Raw genomic sequence first — 11450 nt, 5'->3', positions numbered from 1 at the left:
CCCCGAAGGGCTGCTGGGTGTGACCTAAAGACCAAAAAAAAAAAAAAAAGAAAAAAAAAAGAAAAGAAAAAAGAAAAGAAAAATGTTCTACCAAACCCTTTACTTCTTTTGGCAACAGTACCCCTGTGGGCCCACTTGCTTGATTCAGAAATGGCCAAAGAAGCATGACAGCCTGGAATGAGAAAGCAAGACAGGAGTTTCTCCTCCACCATCAACTACTATTAGAAAACTGGACTGGACACATGCATCATTGCATTTCTGGGCATTAAACAGCAGGTGGCATACAGTCTAGAGTGAAGGGGAAAATGAGCTGAAACTTGTCTACTTGCAAGTATTTCCAGAGAAGTGGCCCGTAGACAGGGCAGCATTGGATGTCCTGTGACCTGCTAGTCGGTCCTGAAAATGTGGGGCTCAGTGGTCATCAGTGACCCCCTCAGGTACAGGCAAGGGTGGACACTGAGTTCTCAGCCTTTCTCCCCTTCTCCAAGCAGGCGGAATATGAGCAGCTTCAGAGTCACCTGATCTATGAAGTAAATGGGTGGAAGTACTACAGGTCGAGCTGCTTCACCAAAAAGCCCAGAGCTACATATAGTGCTTAGAGATACTTCTCAGTGCTAAAGCGCAATCTAGATCTCTTGCTCCAAAGGCCAGTGACTCTCAAGATGGAGACTTCACTAACTGGGGGCCGGAGAGATAGCATGGAGGTAAGGCGTTTGCCTTTCATGCAGGAGGTCATCGGTTCGAATCCCGGCGCCCCATATGGTCCCCCGTGCCTGCCAGGAGCAATTTCTGAGCCTGGAGCCAGGAATAACCCCTGAGCACTGCTGGGTGTGACCCCCCCCCAAAAAAAGATGGAGACTTCACTAACTGGCTGAGCTGGTGTGTGCAGGCATATCTAAGAGGCCCAACTTATAAATATTTAAATATTTAATAGTTTAATATTACTCACTGGATATATATCATCTGAACACACGATATGCTTCAATTAACCACAACATCCTTACTCATACTCTCATCTATTTATAATTTTATTTAAATTCATCTTATTTACTTTAGTTGTAAGGCACTGTGATTTATAAAGTTGCTGGCATACAGTGTACCAACTCCAATACCATCACCGGTATCTGCGTCCCTTCACCAACGACCTCAGGTTCTCTTTGACCCTCAACCTGTCTCCTGGATAGATACATTTTAAAATTCAGTTATAGTATTTTGGTCTCATACTTACAGTGGTGTTGGACCTCGAACTTGAGCTGAGTCAGAATTACCTGAAGGAGGCCCAAGCAATAGTATAGTAGGCTATATGTGGGGTGTATGTATGTGTATGTAGGGTGCATGTGGCCAATCTGGATTCAATCCCTGACATCCGATCTATATGGTGCCCCAAGCACCACCAAGAGTGATCACTGAGTGCAAAGCCAGAAGTCACCCCTGAGCATTTCTGAGTGTGACCTCTTAAGAAAAAAAAAAAACCTACTGAAGGATTTGACTTAGAAGTTTATTACAGATCCAAGGAAGACCTTGGGAAAAGTTGCATTTCAGATAAGTTCTCAGATGCCTCTAATATTGATGGTACTAGACATAAAATGAAACAGATAAAATGGGCTGGGTCTAGAGATTGCATGTCTAAAGCATATGTCTATCATGTGTGAGCATCTAAATTTAATCCCAACACAGATAGCATGAGCGGGCTTACTTTCCTGCCTCCACAGCAACAGAGCAACAGAGCCACCCTCAATTGAAGCACACATTTCTTTCCTTTAAGGTACTCCAATGAATTTACTGCTCATTTTTCTGGGAAGATTTTAAACTACCTTTTTGGGTGGGTTTTACCTGCCTAGTGTCCAAGCTGGATCTCTGTTCAGACCAATTAAAAAGGTTTGAGGCCAGATGCCCTAAGGTTGGGGAAAAGCCCCCAGGCCCAGCCCTGACCAATGAGAGAAAATGCAGACAAGCCAAGTTTTATAATAGAACCAGAGCACTGTTGGGAAACCACAAATTGCTGACTTGCTCCCGCAAATGGTCGATATTCAGAAGCCAAGTCCAGGAATTCTAAAACTGCCCCCTCAGAAAAAGCAGGGGGCAGGGGAGTTACTTTAGAAACAAGCAGTGCCAGAGGCCTGCCCAGGCTCCCAAGAGAGCCTGTAGTTCAATTTTCCCTTCCTCTAAGGACAGGAGGGAGCTGGGGAATGACCCTATTCTAAGTCCAGGTCAAGGGCCAAGCAGTTCCAGAGGGCAGAGAAGTACCAAACAGCTGTCTCTGGGCTCAACCCTAACTGGTTTGCCAACTCTCTGACCTTGGACATTTTACCTTCCATCCTCAGCCTCTGAAGGGAGACATGACCTCAGAGGAAACTTGTGAGAACTCCATGGGCTGATTTATTTATGAATGATGGCACAATGCAGTGCTTGGCTCTCAGTAATGGTTCAGTGAGTCTCTGCTAATAGTGTGATTCTTAGATTGACCATAGTTTAGTAAAGAAACTGCTAAAAGTTAAGTAGGACTTTCTGAACAAGGGGCCCTTAGAGTTGGACCATGAAGCATCTATAGCTGGGCCAGGGATATCGTTCTAGTGCAGAGCTCAACCTTGCACATGGTAGGCCCAAAATTATAGTGCATGCATGTGCGCGTGCGCGCGCGCACACATACACACACACACACACACACACACACACACACACACACACCCCACATTCATTCTTTCAATCAGGTATATAGGTAAGTGGAAGACTTCATGATTTCCCATATAAGGGGAACTTGATAGGATTCTCAGCAACACACACATTCATTCACTCTGGTATTTTCACTCTGAAGTCACAGTGCTCTTACACTCCACAGAAAAAAACTTTCATACATATATTAATGCACACATATTCTCTCACAATGTAGCATACATAAAATAGGGAGGTCTGGTTCATCAGAATGAATAAAAACACACATGTGGTCCTGTACTAAAGAAGACTCCTGAATGTGACCAAGCAGGCACAGAGGATTTGATTTGAGGGCATCTAGGCAAGCAAAGGGGGAAGGTATCCAGAGGAATGCCCAGTGACTGGAACCCATCCATCCTGGACATGTCCCTGTAGGGATAATACTTTCACACAGTAAGGGTTATTCATCAGAAGACTTGCTGCCAGGTGAGTGTCAGGGTTGATAGGAACAGGTGCCATTTACAGTATTAGGCACTGTGTAAATACAGTTGCTTGTAACCAAATCTGATTAATAAAACACACTGTCACCTGATCCCAACAAAAGAAACTCCTCATGCCAACCTCTTCTTTCTGAGATTGGTCCTGTTGCCCTGAGCATTCCCTGAGTCTGGGCCTTAGCTCATCCCTAGCCTCAATGGATCATGCAGAATAATAGTGATCTTGCTAATGATGACTCATTGTGAAGCAGCTGCCCAACAATGTTCCAAGTCTTTCCTAAGTGTAAGCTTATGGACTTTTAAGTCTAGCAAGGACCACAGTTAGTAGCTCCGGTACTGTCTAATGAAGAAATTTGCTCATGGCCCAAAAAGATAGATAGTACAGCAATGAAGGTACTGTCTTGCACATATACAACTCAGGTTTGGTAGCTAGAACCACATATGGTCCCCCTAGCACGATCAAGAGTGATCCTTGAGTGGAGAACCAGGAGTAAGCTCTGAGCCCTGCTTGATATGGCCAAGACCAAAAACCAGAAATGAGGCTCAGAGAGATGAAATGTTTGCTGAAAGTTACATTACCTGTGTATTCTGAGAAAACAGGACTTGAGGCCCAGCAGTTTTCCTAGACCCATCACCACGCCAGTCTCCCCAGGTCCTTTGTTACAGAGGTGCCTTGATCTTCCAGTCTTTGCTGGGACACTGAGCCTCAGTCTCTGGCTTCAACAAACTTGGCTTGTTCTTAAATATACAAATCAATGGGAACTAGAGAGATAGAACAGTGTGTACTTGCCTTGCATGCAACTGATCTGGTTCTATTCCTGGCACCCTATATGGTACCCGAGCCCCTCCAAGAGTGATCTCTGAGCATAGAGCTGGGAATAAGCATTGGGTACATCTGGTATGACCACACACACACATACACACAAACAAAAACCAAACACAAACAAAGTGCAAACCAGCTGCTCTCTCATGCACAGGGAAAAGGTCATTATTTTCCCTGGAGTAGCTTCTGACAGAGCTTCTGACCCTGGAGAGTAGCTCTCCTCAAACAGCATTCATTCTCTTGCTTTGGTATCTTCAGCTCAGTCCTGTGAGTGGAGGGGCCGTTGTTCGTGTTGCTGAATAATTGACCCTAGGGTTGGACACAGAAGAAACAAGTCCAGAGCAATGGAGTTGCCTGCCTGCATCACAGGACAGATGAGACAAAATCTCTGAGGACAGTGATAGTACAGTGGGGAGGGCATTTGCCTTGCACATGGCCAATCTAGGTTCAAACTCTGGCACCCCATCTGGTCCTCCATACCTGCAAAGGATTGCTAAATGCAGAAGAGTCAGGACTAAGTACTCCAGGTATGACCACAAAACAAAACAAGACACAAAGTCTCCCACCCACTACCTCCACATCTGTGCATGGGTTGTTACCAAACATCTTCAGGCAGTTTCAGGCCTTTCTTAACTCCGCCCTGAGTCTCCCAAGACCTTCTTTGAGAGGATTGGTGGGAGAGTAAGCTTTGGAGAGTCTTGCAGGGAGTCACAAGGCAGGAGGAAAAAATAGACAAACAAGTCTGGCATACATTTTGCTGACCTAGTCCTCAAAAACAAGGGAACAAAACACTCCCAACCCAGCCGGGCCGCTGGCCAGCAGGACGCCCTGTCAGCTTGGATGGAGGTCACCAAACGGATCCTCCTCCCTTTTTCGTAAAATGGGGGTGGGGTGGGGGGGCTTGTGGAGAGGAAATGCTTTCCTGTTTGACTGAGTTTTCTTTCAGGCAAAGCAAATTGAAAATTTTGTTGAAATTTGCACAAGGCCCTAGAAGCTTTCAAATGTAAACAAGCTGAGCACAACCCACTTCCACATTCCTTGACCCTGTCCCCTCTCAGGGCCGGATGAGTTTACCATGTCTCAGATGTGAGTCTCTTGGAGAAAGAGCTAATGCCCGTGAACCACAGTTGGAAAAGGTTGGGAAAGGCTGTGAAATCATGAAGGAAAGGAGTAACCCCAGAGCACTGCTGGGTGTGACCCAAAAACCAAAAAAAAAAAAAAAAAAATCATGAAGGAAACCCTTCTATAATTGTCAGCTGTATGCTTTGTACAAAGACAATAAGCTAGAGTAATGCACAGCTTTGTGATTACAGACCACAGCACTCGTTCTAGAGCCAGAGAGAGTTGGTATAGGGTGAAGTGAAAGCACATGCCTGGCCTGCAGCTGAACCCCTATACTGCTGAGAGTAACTCTGAGCACAGAGCTATGAGTATCCCTTGAGCAGCACAGGATATGGTCCAAACCTACCATACCACAAAATCTGTTTCTGGGGGTCAGAGAAAGAGTTCAGAAGTTAGGTGACCTCTGTTCTATTTGAATCTCACCCAGCGGTTCAAACAATTTGTAACCAAGTACAAATAGAGAAAAGGGACAGGAGGACTGGTCCATGGTAGGAAACTTGCCATTAAAAGCAGGGGAATGCAGCTATAACAGAGAAGGGACCACTATGACAATGATCATTGGAAATGATCATTCTGGACAAGAACTGGGTGCTAAAAGGAGGCAAAGTGATATGTATGATATCCTTTCAGTAGCAATAGTGCAAACCACAGTGACTAAAAGAAAGTGAGAAAGACAGAGACAGATAGACAGAGACAAAGAGAAGATAAATGGTCACCATAGAGGCAGGTGGGCGGGTGGGAGGGGGGATGGGTACATTGGTGGCAGGAAATGTGCACAGGTGAAGGGATAGGTATGGCTGAAATGCAATTATGAACGACTTTGTAACTATATCTCACAGTGAATCAATTAAAAACACATAAAAATAACAAAATACAATTCACTTTAAAAAAATAATCAAGGTCCCGGAGAGATAGCACAGCAGGTGGGGCGTTTGCCTTGCACTGCGACCGATCCAGGATTGACCTGGATTCGATTCCCAGCATCCACCAACCCTGCTAGGAGCAATTTCTGAGCACAGAACCACAAGTAACCCTGGATCGCCCAAAAAACAAACCAAAAAAAGAAAAAAAAGAGAAAAAGAAAATAAAATCAAGATGGGAAAGAAGAGAAAGGAAGTAATGGGGGGACAGGAATCTGTGCTTTAGTTATATTGGGGTGTAGGTGTACCTATCTGAGACCCACCCATTCCTGGGAGGGGTCTTGGAATAGGTAGATAAACCATTGAGCCAGGGGATTAGGCTCTGCCCTGCTGGGCTCTCTGGCTTTTGGGTTTCGGCGTTCTGGTCTTTGACCAGCATGGAGCCCAAAGGGAAGATGGCTGAAAGGAGTTAAGAGGCAGGGCTAGCAAAGAATGGCTGTGCTTGAAAGGTTATGATAGAAACCACACATGTGGTGGATAGGGATGAATAAAGCTATGCTTCCTGATGCCTGCCTGTAAATGAGTCTGATTCCACCGTTCACCTGGGCCTAGGACCTGCCGGCTGGATGGGGGTTGTGGAGCATGTGGCCTGGGATGGCAAAGAGAAATCCTTCACCATCCACTTCCATCCAGCCCCATCGTTAATTATTTAATACAACATTGGGGAAGTGGGAGAGTGGTATAGTTATCCATCCAAAGCACAGACTCAACAACACTGGAAGCATGAGATCTAAGCTGCAACCATCTAGGTGGCAGGTATGGGGTTGGGGCTGAAGGATGATGGAATATGGGAACATTGGTGATGGGAATTGACACTTGTGATAGGTTTGATGTTGAAATATTATGTGCCCAAATCTAATAATCAATAACCTTGTAAATTGTAGTTCTTTAACTAAATTTAAAAAGTTTAAGTATTTATTTTTTGGGGGAATCACTCATTAAACCATTCAGCCCAATGGCCTGAGAATTACTGGGTATGGATGGCCTCAGGTCCCTTGAGTACCACCTGAAAGGCCCCTTTCCAAATAATAATTGCAATGTGTGATTTTGGAAAAGTTACTCATCCCTTCTGAGCTTTCGTTTTATCACCTATAAAACTGGTTATATATAGTGTTCATTATTAAAACTGAAATGAGGGCCCGGAGAGATAGCACAGCGGTGTTTGCCTTGCAAGCAGCCGATCCAGGACCAAAGGTGGTTGGTTCGAATCCTGGTGTCCCATATGGTCCCCCGTGCCTGCCAGGAGCTATTTCTGAGCAGACAGCCAGGAGTAACCCCTGAGCAACGCCGGGTATGGCCCAAAAAAACAAAAACAAAAACTGAAATGATATGATGTCAGCACAGAGCTTGACCCCTACAGAGTACCTGATACTAGTTGTTATTATTTTGGATGATCTTTATTGCTGAATGCCTAGGGAACATCATTTATCCCTCAATATCCTTTATAAAGCTGTCCTCAGTGAGGCATGTTTGCCTGTGCCTGTTTCTCAACGCGCTCCCTCACCCCACACACCTTTCTCCTTCTAACAGAGCAGTGATTTTGCTGTGTAGAAACCATGTGTCTCTTGGTATACATCCCACGGGCAACACCAGCCAAGAGAATAGGCTTCAGGCTGCACTCCAGGGTGAACCCAGCCTGCCTCCACCAGGTTTAGGAGATGGCACCTAAGCTTAGGGAGATTGGAAAAGTGGCATCTCACAGGGCTGGTGCCTCCATAGTTCAGGGATCTCATTCTGTTATTTTCTGGGAACAAAGAACTCAAAGTGGTGTAGTGGTTCTGGCATTGCACACACACTTGTGTTCCAATCTTTCATTTTCATGTTTGGGCCATGCCTGCTTTCTGCTCAGGAATCACTTCTAGTAGTGCTTACTCCTGTCTCTGTGCTCAGGGATCACCATTGTGGGATTCAGGGAGCCTTAGGTGGTGCTGAGATTTGAACCAGCACTCATAGCTGCAGCATGGCAGGGGAAATGCTCCTGACTCAGATCTTATCTCTGTCATGTTCTGGCTTCATTATATTTTTATTTATTTATTTATTTTGGTTTTTGGATCCTACTCGGCAGTGCTCAGGGGTTACTCCTGGCTCTATGCTCAGAAATCATCCCCAGCAGGCTCAGGAGACCATATGGGATGCCAAGATTCAAACCACTGTCCTTTTGCATGCAAGGCAAATGCCTTATCTCCATGCTATCTCTCCAGCCCCTGGCTTCATTATCTTGAACCAGCATCTCTGTGGCTATGTGTGGCTGCACTTGGAAAGGGATGCTAATACTGGGTGAAATGAAATGACTCAAGAGTAGCCACTGTGGGACCAGACTTGCAGTGGATTTTTTTTTTTTTGGTGGGTGTCATTCCAAGTGGGACTCAGAGATCAGGCCACTCTGATGATGCTTTTCAGCTGACAAGACCAGCAGTTCAGTGCTTGGGCCGAGGATGTGGTGCTGCTCAAGGTCTCTGTTCTAGGGACCTACAGGTATCCCTATCTTCAGCAGTGCTCAGGGATATCCAGTCTATTCCTGATAGTACTCAGGAGGCCATTGGGTACCATACTCTGACTGCTCACATTCACTTCTTGACACTGGATTTAAAAAAAAATTAGGAAGAGGGGCCAGAGAGATAGCACAGCAGTAGGGTATTTGCCTTGCATGTGACTGACCCGGGAAGGACCTCATTTGATTCCCAATACCATATGCGCCCCCAGCCTGCCAAGGATTATTTCTGAGTGCAGAGCCAGGAGTAACCCCTGAGCACTGCTGGGTATGGCTCAACAACCAACCAACCAACCAACCAATCAATAAATAAATAAATAGGGACCAGAGAGATAGCATGGAGGTAGGGCATTTGCCTTGCATACAGAAGGATGGTGGTTCAAATCGCCTTGCATGTGGCTGACCTGGGAGGGACCTGGTTCGATTCCCAATACCCCTATGGACCCCCAGCCTGCCAGGAGCGATTTCTGAGCTCAGGACCAGGAGTAACCCCTGAGCACTGCCAGGTGTGACCCAAAAAAGCAAAACAAAACAAAAATAAATAAATATTTAAAAAATTGGGAAGAATGGTACTTGGGGTATGATGCAGTTCTGTGGATCAACCATAGTGTTTTATCAACACACATGTTCCATGCAGCCTGCAAAGCCATGTTCTTAGCCTCACGGCACTGCATTTGTAAAAACAGAATTCACAGCAGCATTGGGTATCTGACTGTTGGCCTTCACTGTGTAAGGGGAAGAGAGAACTGACAAGAACAAGGGGTGTGTGTGTGTGTGTGTGTGTGTGTGTGTGTGTGTGTGTGTGTTCTCAGTCCCACCATTATAGTGTGTATTCTTTGCATTTTTTTTTTTTAGTGTTTGGAGGTTACAGCCATCCAGAGGTGCTCCCAGATGTATTAAAAAAATCCTACAGTACTGGAGATCAAACCCAAGTCTCCTGCATACAGAGTCTCAACTTAACCTCTTGAGCTGCTCCTTTCTACCCCCATCACCCCATTCTACCTCATGTCATACACTCCAATTGACTGAAGCCAGAAGCCTGCAGAGCCCAAACTGGGGTCAAGCAACAGGAATGACAGACAGGTGAGCAGATGGCTGTATGATGGGAACATAAAGCCAGAGCCCCACTCTCAATGTCTCTGAGCATGTCTAGTGTGATCGGTCCTAGCAGGGCTGTGCAATATGTTCTGCAGCAAGGCATGTGTGAGCATGGCAGATAGGGATTCAGCCCCCTGCATAACAGCATGAGTGAGCGATCAAAGAAATGGGAGCTTCCTGGGGAGTCCCAGCTTTAGGCTGCCGCTGAGAGATGTCCTCAGACCTAACACAAGGGAAAAGCATAACCTCCTCCTCTATTTCCTTCTCAGCTGTTGTTTTCTATGGGATTGGGGTCCCACCCAGCAGCTCTGTGGTCCTTATCAGCACTCAGGGGTCCATGCAGTGCCTCCTTGTACTGCCCCAGCCTATAGAACACTTCCTGGCCCCATTCTGCTACTTTGTGCCTCATTTTCCCTAAAGTCAGACCCAGCACCCTTGAGTACCATAATAGAGGGCAGCTGGGTGGGCAACATCTAAAGGGCTGATATGTCTTTCCACCCCACCTGGATGCTCAGCAGGATTAGCTGGTAGGTTCCAGGGTCTCTGTTAGCTTTTTTATTTTTATTTATTTATTTATTTATTTATTTGCTTTGACTCCACAGGCTCTTCCTCTGCACCTGTCCATGCCAATGTTCCTAATCTTCCAGGACACAGTTGAGCTGCCTCATGCCTCACCCTGATGGAACTGAAGACCTCCTCAGAGACTCTAATTCCATATACTCATCTATCCCTGTTTTGGGGTTAGCACCTCAATATATACATTTGGTAAGAGCATGATTCTGCCCAAAATGTTTACCTAGAAAATGAGAAGAGCAAATTGGTGCCACTTTGCAGGCCTCTGACCATAAGCATTTAGGATGCTGTCAATTCCTAAACTAGCCACGACTGCTGTTTCTCTTATCACTCAGCCTGTAGTCTGAGGGCAGAGGCTGCTTCTGCCTGTCACTCATCCACCTGTAGGGTCTGTACAGTATCTTGATTGAGATGTTGTACAGAGCTGAGAGGAGGGCCCACAAGTCTGTACAACTCAGGCAGGTGCTCAGAGCACAAGGCATCACCTCACCTGGTTAGATGGGATTTCATTTCATCCCAGATGCCTCGAAGATGTAAGTTACCTTCTACCACACAAGAACAAACACTGTGAAATTCAGCCTCATCCTGATTTCAGAGCTACTGCACTTGGAGAATTGGATGTGAGGGCATGGTGGATATGTTCTGAGTATTGACTTCACACCCAGAACATGCTTCAGTATCACCTGCCACAGACTGTGGTTCACAGCAGATCCTGCAGGAAAGGAGGAGCCTAAGGGTCCCCACAGCTCAGTGATGAAGAGAAGGTAGCTGTGCTGGTTCTGGACACACTTTGGAGCCTGGCAGATGGTCCAGGGTTCCCAGACATGCCTCACCAACCAAAGGTAGTCAAAGGTAAAAAGTGGAAAGGGAAAAGGTTCTGTAGTGCAGAGGGTTTTGCCAATGTGGCACACACTGGGCTGCCAGAAGAGGGGCTGCGAGTCAGGGTCCCAGCCCTTCCTGACTATGTGATGGGGCAAGTCTCTTCGTACAATAAGTTTGTCCCCTCTGTCAAACGCTGGAGTTTAGTTGTGAATCCAACAAACCAGACCTCCATTGGGACCAGTGTGCTGCGGACCAGGGATGGGGAGGTGTGAAGGGGTCAGTTTAGGAGCCTTAGGAGCCAGCATGAAGAGAAGAGATATGAGCCAGGGACTATTCCCACGAGTTTTTCACTTAATTCTTACAGTAATATATGAGCCAGAAAACAGGCACACACTGGAGAGGGTAGAGCACTTGCTTTAGATGTAGCCAATTTGGGTTCAATCCCTGGCACC

The 11450-nt window shown here is 46.1% G+C and overlaps 1 long non-coding RNA gene across 1 annotated transcript in view; it reads right to left on the bottom strand.

The window, feature by feature from the left end:
• LOC126018356 (uncharacterized) overlaps positions 1-4623 on the bottom strand; it is a 24335-nt gene extending 19712 nt beyond the window's left edge. The window contains exons 1-2 of the long non-coding RNA XR_007498914.1: positions 4546-4623; positions 3729-3887 (exon numbers count right to left, since the gene is read on the bottom strand). This is a non-coding gene — a long non-coding RNA (uncharacterized LOC126018356). The remainder of the gene's footprint in view (positions 1-3728; positions 3888-4545) is intronic.
• Positions 4624-11450: the final 6827 nt, after the last annotated feature.

This window comes from Suncus etruscus, chromosome 9, assembly GCF_024139225.1.
Source record: "Suncus etruscus isolate mSunEtr1 chromosome 9, mSunEtr1.pri.cur, whole genome shotgun sequence".
Taxonomy (NCBI): domain Eukaryota; kingdom Metazoa; phylum Chordata; class Mammalia; order Eulipotyphla; family Soricidae; genus Suncus; species Suncus etruscus.
The sequence above is the reverse complement of the archived record's forward strand: the minus strand, read 5'-3'. Positions and strand labels throughout refer to the sequence as shown.